Source organism: Tamandua tetradactyla, chromosome 9 (assembly GCF_023851605.1).
Source record: "Tamandua tetradactyla isolate mTamTet1 chromosome 9, mTamTet1.pri, whole genome shotgun sequence".
In the NCBI taxonomy this organism is placed as follows: Eukaryota; Metazoa; Chordata; class Mammalia; order Pilosa; family Myrmecophagidae; genus Tamandua; species Tamandua tetradactyla.
In genome coordinates this window covers 73,781,859-73,807,504 of record NC_135335.1, presented here as the reverse complement: position 1 = coordinate 73,807,504, position 25,646 = coordinate 73,781,859, and the positions used below count along the sequence as shown (strand labels likewise).

At 34.4% G+C, this 25,646-nt stretch overlaps 1 protein-coding gene and 1 pseudogene across 1 annotated transcript in view; one reads left to right on the top strand and one right to left on the bottom strand.

Annotated features, from left to right (window-relative positions):
* Positions 1-25,646, top strand: part of CDH10 (cadherin 10) — a 182,677-nt gene that overhangs the window by 22,439 nt on the left and 134,592 nt on the right. The gene's annotated exons all lie outside the window — the stretch shown is intronic.
* Positions 10,516-11,840, bottom strand: LOC143645726 (serine/threonine-protein phosphatase 2A 55 kDa regulatory subunit B alpha isoform pseudogene; annotated as a pseudogene).

Genomic DNA, 25,646 nt, shown 5'->3' with positions numbered 1-25,646 from the left:
CTCACAATAAGATTATGGAAGCTGAAAATAACCTGGCCATGATCACTCACCGTATCAACTATATTGTCAAAGGTCAGCCATGGCTGGTGAGTTTGAGTTTATGCTGACATATTCTAGCGTCTTCATCCTGACTGAACTGAATGACCTTCAAATGGATCTTCCTATTTCTATGGTTGCACAAGTTTATTCTCAACTTATTAAGTGAGATTGTAACTTTTCTGTTTAGACGTATCACTTGGGGCAAAACCCCTGACAGTCGAGTTTCCATATTTCCTGTGCCCTCATCTCCTGCTCCCTCAGTCTTCTTTCCGCTCCAGCCATCCTGTTTTTTGCCTAATCCTGAAACATACTGTCATACTCTTGTATTGGGTGGGGCCTTTGCATTTTACTGGCCCCTTTGTATATAAAGCTTTCCCTACATCTTTCTGGGAGGCTTACCCCCATTTCCTTCACGGCTTTACACAAACATCATCCCATTAAACAAGACTTCTACTTATTTCTCTATTTAAAATGGATATCCCTGAGCACTCCCTATGTCATCTTCCTGCTTTGGTGTTTTCCAAACATTACTGCAATGTAAAATACTATCTATGTTACTTATTCTGTTCGTTTATTGTTGGTATCTTCCCAATGAAATCCAGCTTCTTGCTGACAGAGAATGTGCTTGCTCGGCTTCTGCTGTTTCATGTATTTGTCTTGTTTATTGTCTCTACTTTTGTTTCTCAGTATTGAGGGTGGGGGTGGAGTTGTTTATAGACACTCCAAGGGTTCTCCTGACCCCAGAAGTTCTGTCATTGTTGGGTTGGAAGATGAAGGAGCCCCCTTCTGAATTGGACTGCATCAGAGCTGTGGATATTTGCTGCATGCTGGCAGACCTGTCCAGTTTCATGCCAGGAATGTTAAGTCAAATGCTGATAGGTCCAAAATCTTTAATATATTATACTGGCAGTTAGACCTTGACGATAAGATGAAACTAAAAGAGTTTTCCGTAAACCTTCAAAAGTTGAAACAATCTGTTCAGAGCTAGTCAGGCAGTTAAATTGATTGCTGCTTTGTGGGATTTGCATATTTTGCCTGTGCCTCTTCTGTCAACATTCTTTATATCTAATATGATACCGACTCGTACAGGGACTGCTTACAAAACTGTGGCAATAAGAAGAGGAGGGGGAAAAAACTTTCCTGCCTTCTAACTGTGGTAATATATAGCTGACATATTCAGATTTGAATGCATAGAGTAATTCTAAACAATTTATAAAGGCCAGAAAAGTACAAGCTAAACAAGTATATGTCTCGCCTTACCACAGTCCTAGAAAGACAGTTGGATTTATATGATTTTTAAATCAAATGCGATGTGAATGTGCTTCTTCATTTTTAGTGTTCATCCTTCAATCACAGGCCAGATTTTGACAAGAGAAAGAACATGATCAAATTTTATATGTCTCATACAAGCTATTTTCTTACCTGAATTTGATAATTAAACTTTGTCCGTTTTAAACAAAAATGAAGAGCTTTGTATTTTAATAACATTTTCAAATCTATTTAAAGAACTGGTTACTGAGGGAGATACGGATTTACATCTTAAAACCACGTATCATCTTCACTATTCCTAAAGTACTTATGATTACATATATAAGTATAATATGATTTTAGTTCAACATGAAAATAAATAATAATTTCTTCTACATAACACTACACATTTCATATTTTAATATACTATTTTACTAACATTCTATATTTTAATGTACTATTTTACCAATACATAGTTTCTATATTCTGATATATAGTCTAATTCCAACATTTTTTTTTATTTTTAAGTACGTGCATGGAAAAATGTTTAAAATTTTCAGACAGATAATATTTGTTTAAAAAGAAGTATTAATGCTTAATAATATTAATCCTACTAGTGAATACTTTTGGAAAGTGTGGCATTTAAATTCTTTGACAATGGAATATTGTTCTGTTTGTTTGCAATTAAATTTATTTAGATTTAACCTTTTTTATTCTTATTTTTTCTTGATGTGAGAGAAGGTAAAGATATAAAAATTGTTGTGAGGATATATAAAAATATGTAAAAATTGTTCCTTGCTGCTACATCCTATACTTCTTTTTTTAATATGCAGCAAGAGTAGTCAATCGATAATCATTTATTTTATAGATATTGGATAATTATGGGTGTTGGATAAAAGATAAATGAGAAATTATAGGTTTGTACTCTAGATATGAATTTAAAATGCACATGCATATAAAATTGTCCAAAAAAAATGAAATTATTTAACACCAAATTTATAAGCCAGACTATGAGAAGTTTTAGGAATTTTTGAGAAGATTCATTAGATCATTGAATTACTTCATCATTATCATTGAACCTATACAGTTTTTGAATTATAAAAGATCTTAGCCATCAGTCTGTCTCAACCCTACTCTTTGCACAACCACCCATGGTCAAGGATGATATGCGACTTTCCTTGTGTCACATGCAATTGCTAAAAGAGTAGATTGTACCCTAATTCACCATTTTCTGTTCCCAATGTTTATTTGGATAGTTTATTTTTTTCTGTTATGCATAGAACATGAGGTATTACATCATCTGTGCATTTAGGAGCCTGTGTCAGATAAATGGACTATTATTATAAGAACGATTATGGTCAAAGTGATTTAACATGGTTGTGATTGCAAAAATATCTGGGTTTCTGGGAATGCATTCTTGTGAATGCGATTGAAGGCTGATTAGTTCTGAAGCACAAATTTAAACCAGTTTACAAGAAAACTACAATTGAACGTGTAAACCTTGTGAAAGTGGATGCTGAGTGTTTCATTGCCATTTTATTTTCAAAATTATTTCAGTAAAACATGGTGGTACTGATAATTTAAATATCACTAATAAAAATAATAGGAGATGGCTATATTACTTTTCTGTACCAAGTTAAGTGGAAAAGCTTGGAACTTTTTTTCTGTGCATTATAATTTTCTTAATGCTATTAACTTGTACTAACTATTTCTTTAAAACTCTAGCTCCTTAATGTTATTCTGAAATGGTGATTTCAAGGAAAGAGAATACTATTTTTTGACATCTTATAACCATCTAGCTGATTAAAAATTTGTCCATTAACTAACACTGGACACTTTATAGAATCATGGAAGAAAAAAATAAAGGTTTTAATGTCCAGTTATCTAAGCAATGCTTGAGGCTCTCTATAACAGTTTCATGAAATGTGTATGCGTGATCAGGAAACTCAATTCTACAGGAACAATTCTTTTTCTTTGATTTGACCTTTCTTTCATTTGTAGAGGTTATTTTATTCTGGAATTAAATGATACAATATGCAGTATTTAGAGATATTTTGTAGTATTAGTGGTACATTTCCTAACTTCTTAAACATTCGTAGTACACATTTGATTAAAATATTGATTAATTGTTTTTTAATTATGCATAGGCTTCAAAGGCCTCTATGTAAAAAATTTAATTTTTATAATTGTTACTATTCATTACTTTAGTGTGTTCTATATGATTCCTGAGTGACAGAATAAAATAGACATAACCTAAAAATGGAAGAACAGTAGCACAAAAAGTGTAATTCCAAGTTCCTTTTACATATTTTAGTAAAATATAAATGAGACTCTCATATAGGTCCAGGCACATCTCAGAGATATCACTGGTTTGGTTTCAGAGCACCATGATAAAGCAAATATCGCAATAAAGCAAGTCATATGATCTTTTTGGTTTCCCATTGCATATGAAAGTTATGTTTACACTAAACTGTGATCTCTTAAATGTGTAATACCATTATGTCTCAAAAACAATGTACATACCTCGATTAAAAAGTACTTAAAAAATGTTAACCATCATCTGAGACTTCAACGAGCTGTAATCTTTTTGCTGTTGGAAAGTGAGATTAACATCTCAGCTGTTATTAAATTCTACTTCTGATCTATCACCTCTGCATGATTCCAGGCTATCCTCTAATTCTGCAAAAAATCTGTCTTGACTTTGTACCAAATTGGAAACTTAATGACCATTGACTCAGATTGCATAAAGTAATATGGGGACACAAAAAAGAAAAGAAGGGCGGGCCGCGGTGGCTCAACGGGCAAAGTGCTTGCCTGCTATGCCGGAGGACCTCGGTTCGATTCCCGGCCCCAGCCCATGTAACGAAAAACGGAGAAACAAAATACAATAAAACAAGAAAATGTTTAAAAGATGTTTCCCTTTCTTCCTCTCTTCCTTCCTTCTATCCTTCCTTCCTTCTCTCTGTCTTTCCTTTAAAAAAAAAAAAAAAAAAAAAAAAAGAAAAGAAATGCATGACAAGAAATAGGAAAATATGAGTAAATGTAATATTTCCAAATTCTGTAATTGGCCTTGGGGTCCTTAATGATTCATCTTTCATCTACCCCCATTCTATGTTTTATCTTTTATTCAGCATCTCAGATCACCCAGGTTATTCTTCTTGTGATTCAAACTTCAGTTCCTATCAAATCTGAGGCTTGGTGCTCCTCCCTGTATGGGGATATGTACTCTTTGATTATCTTGTACCATATATGGCAAATTTGGAGATGTCCCATTGAGTTTCGGATGTATTCCTACATGCCCCTACTTTGGAACAATGGCCCTTTGTGCATTGATATAAGATCATTCGCTTCAAATAATATGAATGTCCCTTTATGGATATTCATGTGGTGGCATGGAGAATGCAAAATGGTCAGATGACACACTCAGCTTTTAGAGCATTGTTAGTATTATTGTGTTTCCTGGTGGAAATATTACTCTAACAAGGAGGAAAGGTAGTCTTTTAAAGGTTGCTAGTGATTCAACTTATAAATTTCTGAATTATATACCTTTATTCCTTGTCCAATGCATTCTAGTCATGCAGGACCAAAGAAAATACATTAGTTCTGGTACAGAGCATAGAGTACGTTCTGTAGAAAGCATCCCATTTCAAATGGGTGGCCTAACACAGTTTTCAAAGAAAACACTCCATTTCTCTATAACATCTGTGTTGAGATGCTATATGGTAGGGTCAATAGAAAACCTAAGGGTTAGTTAGCACATTGCCCTTTGTTTTTTTTTGCTTACCTAAAAGCAATGTTGTCAGGTATGCTATGACAGTGAATGATAGTGAATAAGCATTTAGTAAATGCAAATATGAATCTGATACAAAAAACCCATTTGCTCTTTTTTCCAAGACGGAGGCTGAACCATGAAATCAACTTGTCTGATTTACCTTAGATTTTTGATATCATAGTAAGCCATTATCACCAGGTATAACAGTATTAACTTAATAGAAAAGAAGTCCATGGTCTTTAAGATATAGATAATCTCCATTCATACATCCATGGCCTGATGTTTTTATTCAGGAACCTAATAAGAAAGGCATGGGTGTTTGGTATCTTAGCCAACCAAGCTTTGAGAATCTCCTCTACAAAGCATGATTTTGGGTTGTCAGTCATATAGGTACAGAACATTCAGTCCCATTCCCATTGTGAAAGACTGACCCATCTATCTCTTCCCCGGACTTTCTTGTTACACATCCTATCTTCGGCTCAGTGTGGAGTTGTACAGTCTTCTTCCAGCTGAAGGCAACATTTCCTAAGAACCACGTTTTGGTTATTCTTTTCAGTCACCTGGTCACAGGTAGGGATTAAGGGAATATGACCCACATTGGAATGTGAGCAATATAGTTGCAAACTAGTGCCGATAAATCTTGCCACTTATTAAAATAAAAAGGATTGTTGCTGTTTGTCTCTTGTGGCTGAATTAAGGATTAGTTGATATCAACAACACCTAGTTCACCAAGGACATTTTAGGTCTCAGGGTTTTTGCTTTGATAGAATCTTGTATCTGTCCAACACCAAGGTCCACTTAGAACCTAAGTAAAGTTTCTCAAAACAGGCAAACTGAATATGCTAAAACTTTAGAGAGTTCCTCTGTGATTTTGTAGCTAGCCCCTGATCACATACACTGTTTCCATCTATCAGAGACATTCTGACAGCCATTGAGTCTTTTGGATCATGAAAACCAAGAGGCAGAACTGCTCAGACTTCAGCTGGGAGCAGCTAGAGAGCTTTCCTTACTCAGGGACCTTTCAAATCTGTAGCCTTATGGCACTCTGCTCAAATAATATGGTGCAGCCAAAATCAAATGCAAATTTTGCTTTCAAAATTCAAAGAGGCTTTCCAAATTTTGGACCTCTCTTAATAGTAAGAAGTGTAAAATGAAATCCCTTGTCTCATATTGCATGGCATATTTCAACCTGCCTCAAATGTTGATCCCAGAACAATAAATTTAAAATCCACTCTATTTATAATATTCCTCTCCACCTTTTATTGTGTAAGTGTTTTAACCAGGCATGTAGCTGCCTGCTATTTCTTACTATTCAAGTCCTGTCAGTATACAATAGATTTAGTAGACCATGTTATATCTTGTAGTATGAAGAGACAATCAGTGTTCTTATTTGTGATGGGAACCAGAGAGTGGATATAATCCTGAGGCAGGACAGTGAAAGAGTACTATATTCCTTTCTAGGTGGAAACACAATACTGCTGATATTCTCTGTTTACTGGAATAGAAAAAAAAATTCCATATTCATTACTCCACTCAAGAAGTCAGCAATTTTTTTTTTTTTACTTATGCCGGTAAGGAGACTGCAAATGGAATATTATGTGCAATCAGTATGCTACCTGATAAAGCTTATGATAATGCACTGAAATCCTCCATGGCCATCTTTTCTTTTTCTTTTTCTTTCTTTTTTTTTTTTTCCTGCATGAGCAGGCACCGGGAATCTTCACTCGGATCTCCGGTATGACAGGCGAGAGCTCTGCTTGCTGAGCCACGGTGGCCCACCCACATCTTTTCTTTTAACTTGCCTAAACAGATGAATTAATTTGAAATTTTATGTTTCACAATGACAATGACTCTGTTCATTGCATTTTCTTACCTAAGGATGTGACTTTTCTTTTGGAAGACAGTGTTGCTATTTTGTTTTGTTTTGAATGGGGAAGAGCTTCATGGATTCCTAACTAGCATTTCGTGACAAAATAGTTGGGTTTTCATGGATCACAGAGCATGAGCTTTCTGGGAACTCTTCCTGCTTCTGAGCCTGTTTATTCCAGTGTTGTGCTCAGAAACAGTCTAAATTACCATTAGATAGGTTTGTTGGCTCACTGTCTGATCATGATGTGAAATAAGATCAGAAATCCATTTTAGCACTCAATTATATCCTTTCTGGCCAGGGGATTATAAAAATATTTGAGTCTGTAGGTATTTTCATTAGTTTGAAGCTGTTATCTATAGAATTTCTATTCCTATTTATTTCTCACTAGTGCAAAGTTAACGTAGTAAATGTCTAGAGTTTCACTTGTGCAAGTAGGAAAAGATATTTGCACTGTTAGCAGGGTTATTCCTCAGGTGTTCCTAAATACTTCATCATTCAATAAACTCTTAGTCTTTGAGTCTACACTCAGGTCTTGAATTTGGGTAAGGAATCAGAACTTTCTATTTTAGTAGAACAAGACATGTCTCAGACTGATCAACAATGAGAATTTTAAGGTGTCCAATTCAAATAAGACTTAGAGAGCTGCACATCATTACGGTTTTAAAGAGTCTATGAAAAATATGCCCTTGCAGCACAAATTTTTTTTAAGTATAGAAGATTTCATTTTAAATAAAACCATACAGAAAATGCAGAGCTCCCATAAGTAACCTCCTTCCCCATTTTTTTCTCTCTTATTAACACTTAGTATTATTGTTGCACCTTTGTTACAATTAATGAACTGATATTATGATTATACAATTAGCCATAGTCCATTGTTTACGTGAGAGCTGTGTGTGTTGTACAGTTCTGGTTTTTTTTTTGTTTGTTTTATTCTAGTAACATATACACAACCCCAAATTTACCCTTTTAGTCGCATTCAAATATGTAATTATGTAATTCAGCGGTGTTAATTATGTGGTGCTGTCAACATTATCCTTTACCAGAATGTTCCATCACTCTAAACAGAAATTCTGCACTATTAAGCCCTAACTCCACATTCTCTACCCCCTCCCCATCCCTGGAAACCTGTGTTCTGGTTTCTGAACTCTATGAATTTGATTACTTTTTATCAATGCCATCATACAATATTCATCCTTTTATATCTGGCATATTTCATTCAACATGATGTGTTCAAGGTTCATCTATGCTGTTGCATGTATCAGAACTTCATTACGTTTTATGGCTGAGTAGTATTCCACTGGGTATGTGTACATCATTTTTTAAAATCTATTCATCTGTTGGTGGACACTTGGGTTGCTTCCATCTTTTGGCAACTGTGAATGATGCCACTATGAGCATTGGTGTGCAAATTCTGTTTGAGTACCTGATTTTGGTTCTTTTGGGTATATACATAGAAATGGATTTTCCAAGTCTTATAGTAACCTTCTTAGGAACTGCCAAACTCTATAGTAGCTGCAGCATTTACATTCCCACCAACAATGAATGAGTGTTTCTATTTCCCCACATCTACTCCAAAATGTGGCCTTTTCTGTCTTTTTTTAATATTAGTTAATTTAATGGGTATGAGATAGTATCTCATTGTGGTTTTGATTTGCATTTCCCTAATGGCCAATCATATTGAGTACCTTATCTGCACTAATTAGGCATTTTTATCTCTTCTTTGGAGAATTGACTATTCAAGTATTCTGCCCATTCTTTAATTGGGTTGTATATCTTATTTATTTATTTATTTTGCATGGGCAGGCACCAGGAAATGAACCCGGGTCTCTGGCATGAGAGGCAAGAACTCTGCCTGCTGAGCCACCATGGCTGGCCCTGTGTATCTTTTTATTGCTAAGTTGTAGGATTGTTTTAAATAATCTGGATATTAACCTCTTATTGAATATTTGGTTTTCAAATGCTTTCTCTGATTATAGAGGTTGTCCTTTTACTTTCAGATGAAGTTCTCTGAGGCACAAAAGATTTAGTTTTGGTGAAGAACAATCAATCATCTATTATTTTTTGTTGTTAGTTTTTTTAGTGTAAAGTCTAAGAAATTAATGCCTAACACAAGATCTTAAAGATGCTTCCCTATGCTCTACTCTAGAAATTTTATAATTTGAGTTATTGTATTTAAGTCTTTGACCCATTTTAATTTCTCTATACAGTTGTGAGGCAAGGGTCCACTTTCATACTTTAACCTGTGAATATCCAGTTTTTTCACCATCTTTTTTTGAAGAAAGTATTCTTAACCCATTAAGTGGACTTGGCATCCTTGTCAAAATCAACTGACTGTAAATGTGAGGGTCTGTTTCTGAACTCTCTATTCAATTCCATTGATCTTAGTCTGTCCTTGTGCCAGTACCACACTCTTTTGATTAGTGTTGTAATGATTTTTAAAATCAGGAAATATGAATTCTCTAACTTTCTCCTTTTTTTCCAGATGATTTTGGCTATTATGAGCTCCATTATCCTTCCATACAAATTTGATGATAGGCTTTTCCATTTCTGTGAAGAAGGAAGTTGAAATTTTGAAAGGGATTGTTTCAATCTTTAAATCACTTTGGGCAACACTGACATCATAACAATATTTAGTCTTCTAATCCATGAACAGAATATCCTTTCATTTATTTAGGTCTTCTTTGATTCTTTGTAGCAGTTATTCTGTAGTTTTCAATGTACAAACCCTTTATGTCCCTGGTTAACTCCATTTCTAGATATTTGATCCTGTTATTTGCTATTGCAAATGGATGTTTCTTCTTGATTTCCTCTTCAGAGTCCTCATTACTTGTATATAGAAACACCACTGATATTTGCTTGTTGATCTTGTAACCTGCCACTTCTTTTTCTCCATTCTTTGTCACTTTTATTCAGTTGTTTATTTGTCCTTATTTCCAGATATGGCAAGCAGTGATTGCAGCCAACTGTTATTAAAAACATTTGTTTGCAGTGTATACCCCTTTACCACTGACCCCAAATTGACTAATACTTTTGTGTGCTTCATTTCTTCCCTTTTTTTTTTTAAACCAAGACTGAGTAGAGGGGTCAAGGGGAAGAGAAATGAAAGGAAGGATTCCAGGAATCCAGAGAGGAGGACTGCTACAAGCCATAGTAAGAATGGGCTGTATTTAATTCAAAAGAGGGAAAGGTGTACCCCACCAATGATACAGTAATGCACAGTTAAATCCAATAGCATGACTAAAGGCTTTCACTGAGTTTGTTGTCATCATGATGGAAGGCATAAAAAATAGGGTAAATCAATGTTGATACAGTACAATCTCGTCCGTAAGGGAGGATGGTGCAAGAGACCATTTAAATTAAATGTGTCCCCCCTTGTAAATGGCTAGCAGACATAAAGAGCAACACAATGATGAATCCACAGAGCTTTCTCCATGTAACTGTAAAAATGTGCTGTCAAAGGGCAGATTGTTAAACACTGGAAAGGGGTGCCACAATGGACCTTTCTCTTTTATAGGTACGAATACTAGATTCAACTATCTCAACTGGGCAGGAAAGAAGATCTTCTGCCAGGAGCGCCAACCGTAATTCATGTCATTCTGAATATATACAGCGTGTTGATGTTTGCTACAGCAGTGGTGTTTTCCTTGGGGTGCCAGGCTGTAGGAAGTTTTTTATTGTTGAAGTCTAGGCTGACAACACATTTCATATTGTTTCACTTGCCACTTGCACAGACTTTGTGTGGCCTCAGAATGGTGGGGGATTTATTATTTTCCCATGACGTTTCTAAGGTTATATCTTGCTTTGTGTTCCTGTCAAATATTTGAAAGAAATTTTTATAAAATGTAGTCATAGCAATACTGTCAAATTCATTCCTACAACATTCAAATTTGTCAAATATGCAGTCATTTTCATACAGTAAACAAAGTTTACTTCTGAGGTATTCATGAACCTGCTAGGTTTCCACATTTTCCATATTTAAGTCCCCAATTTTTACTTACAAATAGTGTCCAGTCATCGTATATCGACCACAATGACTGAATTTTACATCAGAAATACAGGAGATGATTTTGAAAAAAGAAAGTAACCTATTACTGGGATTTTCAAGTTCTTCAAACAGTTTAGAATGCCCATCACAGAGAGCAGATGATTTCATATCACACAAACAAATAGTTCCTTTGTCACTGCTGTTTAAAATTGTGTTACAGCTGTTTGGATGGAATTCTGCTGTTACAATCACCTGTTAGTTCTGCCGTATTTGCAGGCTTGATATTGAAAATATTAAAACTTCTGTCTGTAATTTCCAGATGCCAAAGCTTAATCCACAAATTGTCTGCAGGTAACTATGTTTCATAATCACTATTAATAAAAATAGAGTTGATGTCATATGTGTTCACATTGACAAATTTTCTTCATGGTATAGCTTCAACCATTAGCTCCACGGGCCTAAATATTGCTACCTGTAGCTTCATAACTGTAGTAGGGTTTCTGCATCTTCTATCTTCCTCTTTCAAACTATAAACTTCTGGTCTTTTTGTCCCTTTTATTGAATTTCCATAATTTTACCGGTTTATCATTGGCAGACAATAAAAACAGAGTAGCATTTTTTTCTGGGGCAACCACCCAATTTTATTGATCTTTTCTTCGTTTCTAAACTTTTCATGTAGTCACACTTTGGTTCATGATTCTGCTGTTGAGATTATATTCTCCTTTGCTATGAGACTGGATTTTGTTCTCCTGCCTCTGTTGAAAGATGACACCTTTACCACCTTTATCTCCTGCTGCCTTAAATTCTCCAGAATCATTGTATTCTACTATAGAAATTATATCTGCTTCTTCTGTATCATTATTTACTGCTTCTTTCACTTGAGAAAAATACCACTGAATATCATTCCCTCCTCCAGCTCCTGCCATTCACACTGCAAAGACTGAATCCTTTGGGTTCTTCTGAGTCTCCACTTCTTGAATCCCATACTCTGCCTTTTGCTGATTTGTCTTATTAACTCCAGTAACTTTGTTGTGGATTTTTCAGGACTTTGTATGTATGGGCTCATACCATTTGCAAATAGGAAACATTATACCTTTCCTTTTCCAATTTTCATTTCTTCTTATTTCTTTTCATGCCTGATTGTTCTGGTTAGAACTACCAGTTCAGAATCTAATAGAAAACAGTTTCTGCAATTCATATCCCACTTATGAAAACAGTGGTGAAAGAGGATATTTTTGTATTGTACATAATCTTAGAGAAAAAAACTTTCAGCCTCTCACTTTTTTTTTTATGATGTTAGCTGTAGGTTTTTCATATATGCCATCATCACATTGAGGAAGTTTCCTTTTATTTGTAGTATTTTGAGTCTTATTTTCAAGAAGGATGCTGAATTTTTAAAAATGCCTTTTCTCTGTCAATTTGGATGATTGTCTTTTTTCTTCTTCATTCTATTAATGTCATTTATTATATTAATTGATTTCCTTATAGTTAATCACTCTTGCACACCTAGGAGAAATCCCACTTGATCATGGTTTATAATTCTTTTAATGTGATGTTGGATGCTGTTTGCTGGTATTATTTGAACATTTTGGCTTCTTCATTCATAAGGGACACTGGTATGTAATTTTCATTTCTTCTGGTATATTTATCTGGCTTTTGTATTAGAGTGATATTGAAAGCGCCACTATTAATTGTAGAAGCCATATCTTACAACTGATAACTCATTGTCATTATTTGGTCTCTGCACCAAGGGATAGTGTTATCCAATGAAATAAAGAAGCCCATTTCAACTGCCATGTGTCCTACCATAATTCCTGGCTAACAGAGAACAGCTTCTGCAAGTTTTTTCAAAGACATTGCTGATCCATCAGCCATGCATTTCTCAATACCAAGGTTAGAACACATTTTTCATCTTCTCTAAAAATTCTTGCAATATTTTCATGGATTCTTTTCTTCTAAAATTTGAGTTTGTAATTGTTCTCCTAGGGCATGCTGGATTCTAATTCAAATTTAGACATGCAGATGATTAGAAAAGTTGGAGGATAAGCATGATAATACCTTTCCCATGTAAAATAAGTCTCCCATTTCAAGTTCATATTTGGTTTTAAGCAAGAGAAAAATAGACTTTAGGACCTGGAAGGAAGGCTTGTTTCTGATAACAATGCAGACTTGAGAATTGGAGCAAATTGAGTCCTCTTACTCCCACTTTATTTCCCTGATCCAGACATTTAACATCTTAGTTTCTCTCGATCAGTTCACCAACTTTCTTAAGGCAGAAGTGATGAAGCTGTGTATCCAACCACTTTGAAATTTTATATTTGGCAAGATCAAATTTTTGAGTTTAGTATTCTGTCTCAAATTTGCAGTTGCAAATGATGCATGATTATTTAATCAGAGTTACAGAGTTTTTCTCTCTGTGCCTTGAGTCAAGTTTTTAGGCCTTTGAGTGTATTATTCTTTTCCTTCAAGCTGTCAGTATGGTTTGAAGCAACCAACTCAACTTCATAATTCATACATTCCTTATACCCTTTTACTGCTCTAAGAGAACAGCCTGATCTCTCAAAGCCTTGTGCTTAGTAGACATTTTACTCTAGGTTGCCCGAGGTTATAATTTTATTAGCTATTTTGCTACTACAAATCATGGGGTGAGAAAATCTCATTTTCAATTTTAGCTGATTTTTTTTCTTAGATCCATCAACTCTAATAAAGACTAATGATAAAGCCAACATTTCTCTTATTTCCCTAAGATTCTGTTGCCTGCAACAACTGTTTGTACCAGCTGATATGTCCTTTAGAATTTTCATGTGTCAGGTTGGTGGAGCCAAAGTCAGATTTAGATTTCCTAACTGCCAAAGAGTCTATGAAAACTTTTCTTGGAATTCTTCCCTGGGAATAAGGAATTATAAAGCAAGACATTCACTCAGAATTAGGATGTTCAAAATAGACTTGACAGTAAAATTAATGACAAATGTACACATAGACATTCTTATTTTTTCTTTGGGTATTACCTATTAATTTTTTGCTTATTTTTACTTAATTTTCCATTGTGGTTTTCACCTTCTTTTCTTATTAAATTGTCAAATTTATTTGATCCTTCGTGGTATAAAAACGTTATCATATGTATTACATGTGTTTTTTTTTGTTTCTTCCAAATAGACATACTGCTGATGAAAATGTGTAACAGATCTCTTCTTATTATTAAGGCTTTTACGTTTATTACCTTCACAGTTATGTGTGTTAATTTTTTAAGGCCTTTTAAAAATGTCTTATTTATAATTGTGGTATCATATTTTTACAATTATCTTTTGGCTCATTTTGGCTTAACTCCAGGTTAATAGGGCATAAGATCCTATTATTTTATGTTTTCATATGCCTAGCCAAAATTGTAACTTTATATTTCCCCCCTAGTATGAGATGAAGGTATATTTGAAAATATAGTCAGAATTGACATTTATCAGCTGTTGCTGTTATACTGTTGTGAAAAAATAGTCAACATCTTATTAGCTAATGGGTCTGCCAGTCAGTCCACTGGCCTAAACGGGTCATGTGATATGACCCATGTCAATGGGGGGGCATGTGGGTGGCATCTGTACTACACAGAAGCAATGCAAAGGCATAAGGCAAAGGGAATGGATATTTAATCCTAGTAAAAGAGAAGTTGAAGAGCTAGAAACAATTGTTTAATTATTCACTGGTAACATTTTCCATTAATTTATGGTTAGCTATTTTTTTATTCTTTGTTCCATTTTTCATTCTAAGATCTGAAAATATTAGACAGCATTTTCTAAGGGCTTTTTAGAGAGTATTACTTATATTTGTAAAATGTAATCTCATTTATATATTTGCCTTTTATGCCATTTGGAATTTATAAAGATATCTGTAGGCTATTATGTTCTAATTTTATTTGAAATAGTCAAATAATTTTATCAGTCAATTTGGCTGAATATTTTTTTTTATGTTTTAAATAATGACAACTATTTATTTTTTTAACATGGGAAAGTATTATAAGTATGGAAAAAATTATCATGTGACCCAGTCTCACTAAATTGTCAAAACTACCACAAATGACATTTTATTGTTATTATTTACCCCCACCAAAAGTGAAGAAGTTTTCAGTAAAAAAGTAAGTTGAGTCAATTCATTTCAATGAAAACTAAGGTGAAAAAAAGAAAAACAATTGATAACAAGATTCCTAAGATAAAATCGACAGCAGGTATACATGCTATATTGTTGTTCATGGAAAAGGACTTCATGCGTCTCTGAATCTAAACGTTTTTGCTTCTACCATTTTCCATATAACTTAGCTGCCTCCCCCACCCCACCCCCATTTTTGCAGCTACTCTCTTTTCCAGTTATTGCAGAATAGAATTTACTAAGCTTCATCAATCACACGCTTTAGGGTAAATGAGCTTTTAAATCTCAGGGCCTAATTAAGGGACTCTTCTCAATATAAATATGCTGGGCTGTGTTGCAATTTTGTTTCTCTAGTAGAGCAAGAAACAGAGTTATAGAGACCAGAGATGCAGCTAAACATCCTGCAATGTACAGGACAGCCCCTGACAACAAATAATTATCCAGTGCAAAGTATCACTAGTGCCAGTATTGAAAAATTCTGCTATCAATTCACTTTGAATGGAGCTCTGCATTTGCAAGAATTTAGATTTCTCATTCCTTTGCATCAGTAATGACTAATACAAGTGTTTCTTTCTAAGAGGATACATGTTTCAAAAGGATGAGATGCTAGATTGAATGAAATCAGAATAATTGAGAGTTATGTTTTTTTCTGACACCATGATCTTGCTCAAATGTCCTTGAAAAAACTGACATATATTTATAAGATAGCTGCTGGAGGGAAAATAATGCATATACTCTGAAGACCACCATGCCATGCGTTGAACTTAGCTGGCATACAAATTGATAAACATAAGGCTTTGGCCTCAGTCCAGTGGTTCTAAAAGAAATATGAATTTGATGCTCCTGTTTATCTGGAATCAATGAAAGTATCTGAATGACTACCAAAGCTTTCTGGAGAGCAAACTTTATATTGCTTCCTGTTTAAGTTCTCACAAAACAGAAACTCTTGATGGTATAATACTTTTTCACATATAGAAAATATTATTTATGTCCAGAGATTTCAAGATAAATGCAATCTATTCATAGCCCCTACTTTGAATTGCCTTCACTCACTTTTATCAATGCCACCATATCTTTTTATGTCTACATATTTTAGACCTTCTTCTTTTCCTTGTCTTTCAGTATTAAAATATTCCCACTTGTAGAATACTTACTCAATGTGCTTTCCCAAAATGCAAATAATCTTGAAAATCATAATGCCAACAATTGTTCAAATGTGTTACCTATAAAACAATTTCTTAATTCTCGTTAGCCTCAGGAAACCCAAAAATTGTTATTCATTTCATGACTTAATTGATGGACACCTAAATATTTGTTGGTTTTTAAAACCATAAAAAATGATATAATAACTGAACTCTATTTCTTTCATTAAACCTAGAGTTTTAGTTTCCTTGCTGCTAAAGCAAATACTGTACAATGGATTGACTCAACAACAAAAAGTTATCGGGTCACATTTTCAGAGGTTAGAATACTTGCTTTTCCTGAGATCAGTATCATCTGGCTGGTTATCAATCATTGGTATTCCTTGGCTTTCCTAGCTCATGGCAATGAACAAAATGATTTTTTTTTCTTTCTCTTCTGGGTTCATCTGAGTTTCAGCTTCTTATTTCTACTGTGGCTTCTGCTTCTCTGTCCAATTTTCTTTGCTTAAAAGAACTTCAGCCATATTGGATTAAGGGCCAACCTCATTCAGTCTGGGCACACCCTAACTAAAAGTATCTTCATAGTTCACCTACAAATGGGAGCACACCCATAGCTCCAGGGGATACGATCTGAGCATGCCTTTTGTGGAAGGACATGATTCAATCCCAATTGAATATTCCTCTCAACAATTATTATATAGATATACAGCAACCCCCTTTATCCCCCAAAACCATTTTTTTTTCTACTTGCTGAGACAAAGCAAATGTGTGCCATGGAATGGAATATATACCTTTAAAAAAAAAAAGCAGAATCAATAAAATTAATTGCAGATAACACTTTGCATAAGAAAACAATTGTTCTCATTGATATAATTTGGGATTATCAAGCACAAGACATGCTGATACTTTGACAGAATGAAGGGGTGAGGCATTATATTTGCCAGAAGTTGAGGTTTACAAGAAGAGCATGCTCCATCATTGGTAGGAAATAGATGGCTTTAATGAAGCAACTTAGTCTTAGGAAAGACTTCAGTATTTCATTCATTCTTTGTTTCCTTACATTTATTGCATGCCTACAATGTACCGTGCAGTGCTTTGTGCATTGTAGTTGCAATGAGAAACAAGAAAGATACAGTTTCTGTGCTAATAGAACATATGTTTTAGTAATAGATGATAAATGTTTAAACAATAAATCAATAATAATAATATATTGGCACAAAATCTAGGAAGAAAATAAATGAGACAAAGTGAATGAGAATGTTTTGGGAGCCAGTTTAAAAATGAATAGTCAAGATATTTTTAAGGATATGATATTTGAGCTGAGAATTGAAAGCTATGAAATATGGAATCTGTGCAATGTGATCAGAAGAATTTTTCACACAGATGAAACAACAAATGCAAAAGTCCTGATGCAAAAATGAGCTTGGTGTGTGTGTTAAAATGAATGGATATCTAGTGTGGAGAAGAGAATTAATCAGGAGAGGTAGAAGAAGAGAGATACATTTAAAGATAGGTAAGCAGAGACAATATTATCATGTGTTTCAGGTCACTTGGGCAATTTGAGAAGAAAATACAATTGAGAGTCTAAGCATGTGGGGCAAGTGTCCATACTCACCAGTCATATCAGTACAGATAAGATCCTCCAGGGATTTTGTTCCTTCAGTTAAGGATGGCGTGATGGCTGAGGCCTATCCTTATCTGCTACTGTTCTAAGCAATAGGGATACAGAGAGAACTACATAAAAAAAGGAGCTCTCACCTCTCAGATTTTCATAGCTCAAGCAGGTGACATACCAGAGATTAAGAACAAAAGTAAGTTTAGTCTTGTGTTATGCCCTAGTTTAAACAGCAATACCCCAAAATATCAAATTGTAGTCTAGTTGATAGAGTACATTAGTGAAGACACCAGCAATCCAATGATTGTGTCTTGTTCTTGGCACACTTGTCATGTAACCTAAACTTGAGCTCTTAACTTAAATGAGATGGCAATCCAAACAATGAGAGGCTACTGAAAGCATGGCATGGTAGAAGTGATCACTGACTCATTTCTTTAGTTTCTACAATGATATGCTGGTCATTTTGACTGCTGTCTAATTTACCAGCTTGCTGTTATTTAGAATTTAAAACTTTAATAAATTTATCATCAGCTGTAGTAGAGTCAGCAGGTACAGTTTAATGATTATTACTCTTTCTGTGTCCAATTAGTGTTGTTCAAATTCAGTGCCATAGGATCAGGAGGAAGTGTATCTACCATTGAAAGAGCGTGAGCTCTGAAATTGATTTTTGGGCAGTGAGCGATATTCTATTCCTCTATGCTTTAGAAGCACTAAAGGAGATACATTGATGCTGTGTTATGTCAGAGCTAATTATTCAAACATTCCCTTTATCCATACTTGTGGACACATTTTCAAATTTCATAAATTTTCATTGCAGCTATAGGATCTATCTTTGGGTACAATTGAGTATCCTTATCTACAGTGAGTACTTATCATGCATCCCTGTAAGATCCACCATGCTTTTGTTATAGACATGTATCATCATTGATCATCCAATGAGACCAAAGAAGTACCTTTCTCAAAATTATCTATGTTCCTTAGCTGTCTGCTTTGATTTTAGTCATGCTCTTTAAGAATACAGATTTTTACCTACAAAACAATCTGTGAGTTTTTGTGCTTAGGTATCCCCCCGAACAGATAATACTTCAGGTTAAAGGTTCAGTTAGTTGTTTTCTTATTCTTAAAACAATGCTTCATTCAATGAACATTTATTTACCTAATATTCCATACAAGATATTATCTGTGGGAGAGAAAAGCGTTAAGCACAGTTTAAAAGAGGCTTTTCTGCTAGAAGTCTTTCCACTTAAAGAGCAGTGAAAATATTTCCTCTGTACTATATAACAAATTTTCATAAGAAATGGCTTTTTTAATAACCAATAAATCGTGTCCTCCATATTAGTTTATTCATAATTTGAGACAGTTACCATGATGTTGCAGTGTTGTCCACATTTGTACATGCTGAGAATATTTTTACCAGATGCCCTAAATACATCCAAGGACATTCTTTCATTTTAATGGTAAATGAAAGCTGTCATTTCTCTTTATTCAGCCAAGAGGATGTTTGTGAATTAAACAATAGAATGAAGAATGCAAAGAAAACAATGAACAAAATTTTGAAAACTGCTACCATACCAGGAAAGAAAAGGAACGTATAGAAATTAGAGATGATTTAATCGTTCTTTTTTTCCTATCAAAACTATAAAAGTGAATCATACCTCTGTGAAAAAGAGCCTTATCTAACCACTCAGTTATTTATACTTGTTCATAGATATATTAACAGCAGACAGAATAAGCACATTGTTTTTCCTCAAGGTTTTTTTTCTCCCCTTAAGGTGCTTTTACTAAATACAGCTATCGTCGAACAAAAGATGAAATAGTATCAATATAATGCTGATAGCTAAGTCATTCTCCACATATTCTCTGCTGCTGATTTGCATTTTAATTATCCTTTTCCAGTTTTAGCAGATACCTCAAGCAAGGGTAGAAAGAGAAATCATCACTTCACAGTCTTTAACAGTTTTTTTGGTATGGAAGTTGTGGTGGCCTGAGTTATTTATGCACCCCACACTTCTGCACATACTTAGTCTTAATCCACATCCCTGTGAGTGAGAACCCATTGTAAACAGGGTCTCTTGAAGATGTTATTTTTAGTTAAGGTGTGGTCCAACTGAAAGGGGGAGGGTCTTAATGAGAACACCAGAATCCTTTATAAGCATGAAAAAATTAAGAAATAATGAGAAAAAGCTACAGGAGGTGCCAGAAGCCAGAAGTCAGTTGATCCCAGGGGAGAAAGGAGAGGACATTGCCATGAAAAGTGAGAGAGGAACATAATAAGTCAAGAAATCCAAAGGTTTGTCAACCCACCACAAGGCTACCAACTGAAGGAGGCAAGGTTTCTAGCCTCTGAAACCATGAGCCAATAAATTCCTGTTGCTAAGATGCTCCTTAGTATGATATTTCTCATAGCAGCTGAGAAACCAGGACAGACATGCTCTAGGATTACCCTAAATATTGATAATGAAACCCAAAATCAGCTACTGGAAGTTTGCCTCCAAAGGAGTAGATGAGCTTTTTATGTCTCAGGCCCTTATGCTTTAGAGCCTAGAATGCTGCACAATTCTGACAAAGAAGACCAAGATTCTTAAAAAAGAATAAAAAAGTAATATTCCATCAGTAGCTGTGATTATCAAATATATGCTATGATGGAGTAACAAACTATTTTATAATCCCAAATTCAGTTTATAACATATCAGTATGTCCATCGTGATTAAATAGAAACGCACAGGTAAATTTAAACAAATTTAAAAACAGCTTTTAGAAACTGCTAATAGATATGTGTGCATAAAGCTGAGGGCTGTCTCTTTACTTGACATCTGACTTTCTAAGGGTTAAGTGTGTTCATGTCATTTGATTCGTAATCCTCTGATAAGGAACCCCCCCAAAGAAAATTAAAATAATTTAGAGTGCTAAAATATATATCAATTATTTTAATTTATTAGTTGTGTGAACACCGTTATTCTGTTTCACTAAGAGACTATACTGCTTGCAATTCAATCATGCAATCAATGTAAGACATTTTACATATTCAAGATGTAACGTGGAAAAACTTATGTCTTTGAATTGATGAACTATGTAAACAAGCAGTGGAGTTTGCACAAAAATTTAAGTTGCTGAAAATTTACTTTTTGAGATATATTATTGCAATTGAAACCATGTTAATTATGGCATCTTAGTTTAAGGAACTATTTTGACTTTCAGTGGACCACTAGGGCATTTTGTCCCTTTCCTACATATATTTGATGCACGAGAACAACTGATACATTTTTCAGAATATAGAGTACTCTGAAATTGAATTTGTTTGAATATTATTGTATTCAGTATTTATTGATGTATAATAAAGCAGCAAAAACATTTTCTTCTAAAAATTATATATATTTATTATCTCATGGTTTCTGAGGGTCCTGAACTCAGGCAAGGCCTAGCTGAGTCCAGACATATTAGGGTCTCACAGCAGTTGTAATCAGCATTGTCATCTGAGGCAGGAAAGGGAGAGCTGCTGCCATCGTGGTTTGCAGGACACAGTTTGGTGTATTGGACTGAAGGTCTCTGTTTCTTGAAGGCTGTTAGCCAAAGTCCACCCTCAGTTCCCTGCTGCATGGGCCTCTCCATCCCCGCAGCATGTTCCTTCAGGCATGTGAGCCAAGAAGACAATCAAGAGAGTCTGCTAGCAACGTGGAAACCACAGTTTTTGTAATGGAATCATAGAAGAAACATTCCCTTCTTCTTTGCTGCATTCTATTGGTTAGAAGCAAATCACTAGGCCCGCTCATGCTCAAAGTGGAGTGGTCCCACAGTAGAATGAATAAAAGAGGGGTGTAATTGGGGTCATCTTGGAAGTATGTCTACCACAATTACTAATAAATGTCTACTCTGAAATAGAAGGAAAATATAACAAAATAGTTCTTTAACCACTTTCCTAGCGAATCATTTTTATTTTTTCCTCTATAAGTAAGTTGTTTGCTGTTTTGTAAATTACAAAGAGTCTATTATTTGAAGACCATATAATAAAGAGGAAAGAGAAGGAAACACTGTTTTAAAATTCCTTTTTAACTACTCACTAGCTGTATTGCATTAGGAACATTACTTAAGCCCTCACCCTTAATATATCCTATTCTTGGGCATCCTGTTACGGCAAAACGTTAATAATATTACTTTCCAGGAACTCATTGAGTGACTGTACATACAAGGATTTCCAGTAGATCCAAGGAATAAAAAGCTAAACAATAAATAGTCCTTTGCCAGAGCAGTGAATAATAGAAGGTAAGAAACAATGTTTAAACTATCTAGAAATATAACTGGTCTATAATATCACTCAGTAAATGTTGGCCCTGAAGAAGGTTTTTGTTTATTTTCTACTCTTTTTTTTTACTAAATACTGATTGTTGAGCCTTGCTACGAAGCTTAACCTTTTTTCCTTCAGTGACAAGAAGACAGCAGTTGTTACACTCTCAGGAAAAGATCAGTTAAAGGGGCAGCATGCCTTCTTTCTCCAGCATTCTTACTTGTTATGGTGCATTTCTGTCTCCTTAACATTTCTGGTCTTTCCTCCCTACCCTTTGCGTAAGTTCAGTGCACTTAAAATCTTCTGAGGATTTTGACTGAGGTACATAAAATACTGTAGAAGATAACATTGTGAAGAAGTATTTATTGATGTTAGCATGAAAATTTCACTAGAAAGTAATCAATATATAATTTCTATATTCAGGGACCATAATTCCATTTGGTAGAACTATTTAGTATTATTATTCAGAGGATACCTAATGTTTTATTGATTAAGTGTTTTTTTGAAATAGAGACAAAACATTCATATTTATAATATGAATAAAATGCATTAATATTTAAATATGTATGTCTAAATTTAATCAAACACAATTAACATAATGGAAAATTATATAGATGAACTTAATCAACACAATTTTTAAATGGACTTGAAAACTACTGTTTATTTAAGTTAGGATAAAAACATTCCATTTATTTTTCAGAAGCTATTTAATATGGTGTTATTTTCTACAGTCCAATAACTTTGTATTAAAGAGACTTTGCCTTGCTTTCCTCATTTATAAAATTAGGAATCCAGTTCACCATATGTTAGGAATTAAATTACTATTTGTGAAGGCCCCTTGTGCAGTGTTTAATACTTAATTATTGGCTGTATATGAAAATTCCTTATCCTCAAATTCCTCAAAATAAAATTAGATCCTCCAAACAATGATCAACTAACTAAGAATCTAAAGTGTATTTGCACTGCTCTGGTACATTTCTGCATTTGAGCTCCCTTAAAATCTGCTGTTGAGTAATTTTTACTGGTTTCCCATCTGCACTCCTGTGCTGTACTCCTGGCTTGCTTTATAATGCTTATCAGATGCAGTAGGCTGAATCTGGGGCGGGTAGGTCAATAGTTGGATGGCTGTCTGACAAGCAGTGAGTGAAACAGCGTAATCAGCAATTTTCATGGATACCTAACCATTGGAGGCAATGCCAACTGACTGGGAATTAAAAGGGTATCAGCAGTGGCTAAGATGACTCAAGCCAGGCTGGAAGACATATATGCAGTGAGAAGCTAATAAGGTAAAGCAGGAAATCAAAACATTTACAGGGAAGCCTACTCCATGGTGATACATGGTTTCTTAGAGCATGGTGGATTGTGTGGGGCTCTGAGGCTTCCCTACAACTCATCCAAGTATACCCATTCATCAACCATTTCCTCCACTCAGTCTGTGTGTCATTTAACCCTTTCTCCCATCCTTTAGTCAAGTCTCAGGGATATTGGCAGGCTTGGAAGTGGGTGAAAGAGCCAGGATCCAGGATATGGATGCTCTTTGATCATTTGCCATTCCATTTTCTTTCTTGAGCACCACCCTTCAAGATTCATAAGTTTCTCCTTTTCACTGGAGTAGGAATTCTCCCACATGCTATCATAAACTGTCCTCATGCTTAGGTTTATAGTAAAGCTTTACAAATCTAAAAATCCCTGAATTTTAAGACATCTGTTTTACAATATACTTAAGGAAATAAAATTTGAAATTCAGTGCTAAGTAACTTTATTCTAACCATATCCTGGAACTTAGCATCCAAAACCTCCAACCCAAGACTATGAAGTCAATCCAGATATAGCCACAAGTTTTATGGGGAAGGTTAAAGATCCATGGGTTATATTAACTTTTAAAATTCTGCTTATTTAGTGTGCAGCATTAATATATCTATTTCCCTGTTGCTTTTAAGCTCATTTAAGTGTTGTTTTGTCTTTATATTCTATTAGATAACACAGTAGCTTATTTATTTAAGTAAGAAATAATTGTTTTTTGATGAATTAATGAAACAGTAGATGATAAAAAGTTTTTATAAGTTTCTACTGAAATATTAGGACATATAATTGTACTGTTATATTATTTTTAAAATTATCCTTTCTAGAATATTCAGTATATAAGGCAAATCACTTTTGTGTTGGCAGAGAGTAGGAAAGCTCAAATAAGATGGCTAAATAACTGAATCAAGTACTGAACTATATTCTTTCTTGTTACCATAAGCATAAAATGGGGCAATTCTGTTTGCAATATATTTTATTTCATAAGAGTATGTCTATACTGTTATTAAAAATATTGAACACCATCTCACATATGCTGTTTCCTGCCATTTTTTTAAATATTAATTTTTCTTGACAAGGATATTTCAATATCAAACTGTGGGAATTTGAAACTTTGTCAAATAACTCAAAATATTCAGGTTAGTACTATCAAATAAAAATGTAGTAGGCTTGTTCTAAAATTAAAAATTTGTCTTTATAGCATAGACAGCTAATACTTTTTTATCACCAGATAATCTTTAAGTTGGGATAAGAAATAAAATACTTAAAATATTAATAAAAAAACTTATGAAAATATCACAGACTATTTGCTTTTCCTGCAGTATGAACAAAACTTTCATTTGTATGATCTCAGATGAAAAGTCCTTCCCAGCTCTGTGAATGATACATAATTCAACTTCTTTTGAGAATTCATTAATTTGACTTTTACAGATATGGTTTTGAAAGGTATAGCTCATGGATATTCTTAGAAAATAGAATGTACAATAACACAATATATTGAAGTCTTGCCCATAGCATTTTAATTTCTCTAGGACATACGAGGATTGTTAGAAAGCTTAGCACAGAAGACATAAAAATATTAACCCTTATTTATAATTTATGTTAAAAATTCATATATGAATGCAGAAAGAATAGAAGCCTCGTGGTATCTTTCATAACCTTCATTCTTATAAATAATGCAATTCTGTCAAGTTAGTTTCCCTTATTGGCTTTCCCTAAAATGTGCCTTTCCCTATTTTTGTTCGCTTCCTTGAGACACGTGTAAATCTAAATCCCTTTAAGAACAGCTCTCCTACTCTGTACCCGTCTCCAAGGGAAAATGTAATCTTCAGTCATCTAATTAGGAGGCGTGGGAGTCTCTAGGCTCCAGGCATCCGCATCAACACAATTCTGATGAGCCGGTCTGCTGACATCAGTGAGCACTTTATTAAATTACACACTCCCCTAAGCAGGCGTGGGGTTTAGGTGGCCTCATATTTTATGCACTACTGCACTGACTCTCTATGTTTTGAAGTTGTGAGTGTGCAGCCAAAGCTTAAGATATGAAGACCCATTGAGATTATGGATTTTTAAATTGATATTTGGCATGCTGTTAGGTGTTAGGTTTGGTCTGCTTTGACAACCGATAACAGGCTAGAATTAAAGGATTATGGGAAACAAGAGCGACATAAAATTTGGACATTTTTTTTTTGAACATTAGTGCCCACAGAGTAGAATCAAGGATAAACCATTTTAAATAATATTTGAAAATGATAAT